Here is a 6,725-nt window from a genome sequence, read left to right on the forward strand (position 1 = left end):
AACCAGTTCGTGGAGTCATTAATTCTAAGAACCGGTGCGAACCGGCTGAATCCCACCACTGCATACACATTCATCATGATTAAAACGTTACAAGAATGATGAGTTTGACTAAGATCTTCGATTTCACACTGTTTTTTCTTCTGTAGTTGTAAAATAGGATACACTTGATTGGTTTAACCCTTTTTTAAATTACTTTTCATTATGAACTATAGTGTTTAAGTAAGTATCAAAATGAGAAATCTCAGCACATAGATATCGCCATTCTAAATGTGGAAAACAAAGAGAATGTTATCAGATATCATATCAATACAATGATAATAAAATCGATACATAAACAAAATATAAGAGATATTATTAACATATGCAACATCTTGTTCAGTTCAGTACATCTGCACTAATGTTTGAGATCCACTGTTTAAATTTCTCCAATTCTGTTGAAGAAACAGTGATACCTTCCTGAATTGGATATAGTTTTCCTTTTCAAAAATCCTTGAACAGTCAGATATGAATATTTAAATTATTATCGTAATATCATAGAGTGACGTAACGGTCATTCCCAATAGGATAGGCATGAGATTATTCGGGTGAAATATAAAATAATATAATTAATAAACCTCATCAACGTTATTTATTAATATAATCAGTTGTGGGATTCAAATATTTTAACAACAGGTTCTCTCACTAGCAGCATGTAGAAATATTAGATATTAAAAAAAAGGAGGGGCCAGAAAGCCCCCCACCCATCACTGAGAAAATAAAAATACGATTGTTAACAACCGGTTCGTGGAGGTCATTAAATTCTAATAACAGGTTCGCACGAACCGGTGCGAACCGGCTGAATCCCACCACTGAATATAATGAATATGACTGAAAACGAACATTACTGTGTGAAAGAAACACAAACTGCTCATCACACCTGGTAATGCACAGTTGCGTGTTCAGTGTTGCAAAGAGCACAGGCTATGGACTACCGCAGTGGAGAAATGTGATTTGGTCAGATGAACCATCCTTCAACATGTTCGCGACAAATGGTGCCAACCTTAGAACTCTACAGTCCTGAGTGCTTGGTTCCAACAGTGAAGGGTTCTGGTGTCTTTCTAATGGTGTGGGGTGCATTTTCCTGGCATGGTTTGGGTGCACTCATACCCTTAGAACGTAAGGTCGATGCCAATCATTACTTAATAATACTGAGTGATCATCTTCACCCCATGTTACAGCATTTCTGTCCTTTCAAGATGACAATGCCCCCATCCACAGAGCATGAGTAGTCGCCCAATGGTTTGAGGAGCCTGGCCTTCTCAGTCACCAGATCTGAACCCAATCAAGAACCGGAGTGACGTCTGAGACAGCACTTTCCATTTCTATCAACTAGGCGTGAGTTGATTGACTTTCTCGTGGAAGAGTGGTGTTGCATTCCTCCAGCAGAATTCCAGACACTGGTAGACTCTATGCCATGGCACATAAAGGCTGTACTGGCCACATGTTGTGGTCCAACACCCTATTAAGTGACTTTACAGTGGTGTGACAGGAACTAACTTTTTAATAGTGTGTATTGGGCTAAGGATTCTTCTACAGTAGATGTCTATGATAATAAACGAACAGCACACACACTCCACATGGTTTTTAAATAATATATATAGATATTTGAAACAAGTTAAATGTATACACAAAAATTATTTACACTTTGGAGATCGTAGTTGTATCTTATACACTATACAGTTCTCTTCTTTTCAAAAGTCCACTTAGGCCAATTTAATTGCTTTCGAATTCAGTTGACAAGCCAAACTGTTCTTCTCTATTTCTTATCGCTATAATGTCCGTGTATAGTTTACTTACATTGTCTTTTAGTTACCACATTTGTATCCTGAACTTTCAATAAACATCTGCTTTTTTTTTCATACTCCCAGTAATCGTCTGGTCTTCCTACCTCCAATAATTGCTGCTGCTGTCCAATTAGGCAGGTTCAATTGCTTTAGAACACCCTTTGATGAGACAACTTATTCTTCTTGTCTCTTTCAAAATTGTAAATCTCACTCTAACATATCAACCGTTAGGCCTTTCACTATCACGACAGTTAACTTTAAATTTAACTCTGACCAATCTTCTATTTCGGAGTGAATTTACTTTTTCTCTCAGTTTCTGCTCATCTGGTCACTGTTATTTTATACGTCTATCACTTAAGCCTTCTAGAAATTTCCATAGCCTTGACATTAATGAATTACAGCCACAAAATAAATTAATTAATAATACTACCAACACTAAACAGTCTTTTATATCTGACATAGACCTTCTTCAAGAGAAATATTTACAATATTTTTTCACTATACACAAAGACTGTTTTCAGCTCATTCACAAAGTCTACTCATACAGTCTGCACCAACATTTGCAGTCCACTTGATGGCTTCAATGCAGAACCTGTAGTTCTGAAGGTACAACACCCACGTCATGATTCTCGCATTGTTGATTTTGCACCTCTGATTGTATGCAAGTGGTTGTTGGTCTGTTTGTGTAATGAACTCTTTCCCATATAGAAAATTCTATAACTTCTGAATGGCAAGTATGATGGCCAGACACTCGTTTACTCAATCACATAGTAGTTCTTCTCACTACTTAACAACTTTTCACTTATATATATTACCAGAAACCGTTCATGTTCTTGTAAGAGTACTTCCAAATTCCAATGTCTGAAGCATCAGCCCAGAGTCAGATTAAGGGTCTATGAGGCCTGAAGCTGATGACTTCCAGCGGGCCTAGTCACACTTGTTCATAATACAAGCAAATAAAGTGGCCATTCAACTTTAGATCTACTAAGCTGTCATCAGATTAATATTATTTCAGAAAATGGCAATAATTATTAAAGACAAAGTTTGTTTGTAGTTAAGCACAAAGCTGCACAATGGGTTATCTGTGCTCTGCCCAGAATATAACTGAGGGGCTATTAACAACAACTAACTTAATACATTTGTACAGAAGACAAAACTGGAAATCAATTTCAAGTTTTCATCTCAGTCTAGTGCGGATATAGAATTCTTTGAAGGGCTGGGTTCAGACTTAGAAAGGGATACACATATAAGAACAATAACAAATTTGTGATTTTAAAATGTATATTTGTGACTTAACAATCTGAAATGAATGCAGAAGTGTGTGAGAGGAAATTCGCAGGTTCGATTAATTGTCAACATTGAAAATATAGGTTTTCATAATATACTTGTTTTAAATTTCTGCTTATTATTCTACAAAATGCTTTAATTTTTTAGGGTTGTGCTTGGATATTCTTATGTATTAGGGCAATTTAATGTGTTCATAAGGATAATTTCGAAACATTGTTCATTGGTATTTTGATATCAAGACACACGGTAGTTGCCCGGCATTGAGCATGCAACTTAAAGGAATGAAATCAAAATTGACAGCCAAACTGTAAGCCACAGTTATAGCATTTATAAGAATTTTACAGCCAATATTCATTCATGAGCTAGCTTGGCCGTGTATTTTGCTTTACCCATAATCATGCCCTAAGTTGAACAAAATACTTGGACTAGCTAACTAATGAGTGAATATTTGCTGTAAAATTCTTATCAGTGCTATAAGTGTATTTACCAGGTGCAGCCAAAAAAGGATTCGGCCTGAAACTTAAATGAATGAAATCAAAATTGGCAGACAAACTATTCCAATACGGGCTCGGTCCCAGGGACTGACCACATGAACATTTTTTACTTTTACGTAGTTTTAATACTATAGCTTTTAATGCACTAAGTGTATCTTCACAAAATTTGCAGATTTTTATTAAACATTTTAAGTCATTTGTATGCAAAAAACATTTTTAATGAAGTATTTTTACTGAAGATTTGTCCATGAATATATAGTGTTTTTTTTTATGTTTTCTCTACCATAACTGTATACAAGATTGGTCAAATTGACCGAATTAAATCTAAATTCCCCCTTTTTTTTCTTTCTAGAATGGCTTCCAATTGTAACATGAAACTACATTTGTTTATCCTAAGTAGTGTTGATCTTTCAAAATTATTAATCTCTAACACATCAACCATTAGGCCATTCACTCCCACAATGGTTAACTTTACGTTTAACTTTTCTCTGACCTATCTTTAGCATGACTTTACTTTCTCTGTTTCCTCTCGTCTGGTCACCATTATTTATACGTATATCACTTAGGCCTTCTAGAAATTTCCATAGCCTCGGCATCAGTGAATTACAAACACAAAATAATTGATAATACTATCTACACTAAATAGTCTTTTATATCTGGCATGGTGTTACCTTTTTTCTTTGCCAGTACCTGTATTTTCACCAATTTTTAATTTTCAGTGACATGAAAAACTTTAGTGGGGTGAACCTTAAATTTATAGCGAAAATATATGATTATGTAGAGTTTGAAATGGTCAGGAAATGTAATTAAATATATAACTAATGAATTATTGTTTCAAACCTAGTCATGTTTAGAGAGACTGATAGATGTATGCATCATTGTCTCTGACATCATGGTAGCCTAGCAGTGTGCCCTCTCTGATAACATCATTATCTCTACCCCTCTCTCCCCCATATTGCATGATGTCGACTTATATGTAGCGCTCTCTGGCGGTAAGGCACGCTTGTGTGTATGGATAGAGAAAGAGAGAAACACATGATAAGCCGAACCATGTAGTATTGTGTTTCAGTTTTGTCATGTAGGTGAAAGATTATATGGATAAAAATCAGGTTTTTATATCTGTGGCGGGCAGAGCAGAGATAGCATACTGTGTAGCGTTGTATTTATGAATAAATAAATAAACCCACCTTTACAAAATGAATAAATAGAGTTATACGAAACCGTAAGGTTCACAAAATATATTGATCTGACCAAAACGCTAAAAATGTGTAAATAGATCAAAGTTAAACTAGACAATGTTTAAAAGGCATGTAATGTTTTATAACTTTGTTTTTAGATAACTAATTTAATACATTCTGTTAATTTTTCCCAGTCTTTGTACAGATGTGCTGCACAGTTATGACATTCACTTTATCTGTATGTCGAAAGATTATAAACTTCTGCTAATTCTTTTGGCTAGATAAATGTTACATGTGGCATTGGCTAGAAGCTTCTATCATTTTCTCCCTGTTTCTGTGGGGGCACAATGGCAACGCGAAGAGAAAGAGATAGGTAGCATTAGACCCCTCCCCTGACATTTGTCTGTTTTTCCCTCCAGCCTCTAAAAGTTTTGCCAAGGAAGTTTGATAAAAGCTACATCTCCCAGAATATAATGTCTCCAGTTATTGGGCAATACTACACAAGAAACAAACATTCAACAAAACATTATACAATACTTGGTTAGAAATTTTCCAAACTAGTCAATCAAGGTGAAGCAAGAGCACCCGACTCTAGTGAGAAAATTATATCTGAACCGGGAATCGCGACTGTCGATAAAGAAGGTGCCTATAATATTTAACGATTCTGTTTTATAACTTATTAATGCATTTCTTTATTTCATATATCCGTGTTATGGGAACTTATTCATCTTAAGGGGAGATACAGGTACTTGAACAAAGTAATAGGAATATTCTCCCTTATATTTGGAAGAGTAGATTAAAGTGGGACTGTGGTGTACCGCAATGAAGTACTTTGATTAAAAAGTTATATATTGTTACGACAGTGGGGGTCACGTGACGAGTATTCTAGAAGATTCGCTAGTGTGTTACGACAGCGGGGTCACGTGACGAATATTCTAGAAGATTCGCTAGTGTGTTGCGACAGCGTTGCGTCAACTGACGCTGGTAGCACGTGTTGAGAGTCTTAGAAGTTTCTAGAACAGGCAGTATTATCGTATATAAGTGCGCTAGACACTTGTTTCTTTTCTTTTTCCTCCAACAACTGCTGTAATCTTTCTTCTTGTTTATTTTGCTGTTCGAGCTGCCACTGTTGCAGGTTTTCTTGCAGTTGCTGTGGTCTCTCTTCTTGTTTCTTTTGTTGCTCTTGTATTGCTGCCATCAAGTCTGCTAAACTGTAGTTTGATTTTCCGCCTCTCGTTTCCATTTTTTTTCATCCCACTTCTGACACCAATTTGTTACGTCTCTGTATGTTTGCTTGTTAATTCTTACAAGATACAAGTCCTTTCTTTATAAAACTTGTTTATTCTTCCTCAATACAACTTTGTAATGTACTTAATTTTCACTGTTACACACACTATAGTTCACAACAATTCACTCACTTTCTATCGCGCTTACACTTAATTGTCTGCCCCGCAAACTATAGTTCCGATCTCTGTGTCTGCTATCCTCAGTTCCCGCCGACCGTAACCGCTGTCTTTCTTTCTCTCTGCCTGCTTCGTCTCTGTCTTTGTGTCCACTATTGCTTCGACTCCGTCTGTCTCTCTCACAAAGAAAGACAACAGCAGTTACAAGAAAACCTACAACAATGGCAGCTCGAACAGCAAAGTAAACAAGAGAGACTACAGCAGTGGTTGGAGGAGAAAGAAAGTAAACAAGAAGAGAAATTACAGCAGTTGTTGGAGGAAAAAGAAAAGAAACAAGAAGAAAAATTACAGCAGTGGCAACTGGAACAAGAAAGGAAACAGGAAGAAAGTCAGCAGCAACTACAGGAAAGTCAACAACAGTGGCAAGAAGTACAAACGGAAAACATTAGTATATTTAAAAGCGAATTAGATACGTTAAAGGACGATTTATTGTCTTTTACACAAGGAGGATACATTAACCATCGACTTAACCAGCCCCAG

This window comes from Limulus polyphemus, unplaced genomic scaffold (genome assembly GCF_000517525.1).
Source record: "Limulus polyphemus unplaced genomic scaffold, Limulus_polyphemus-2.1.2 Scaffold1472, whole genome shotgun sequence".
Taxonomy (NCBI): domain Eukaryota; kingdom Metazoa; phylum Arthropoda; class Merostomata; order Xiphosura; family Limulidae; genus Limulus; species Limulus polyphemus.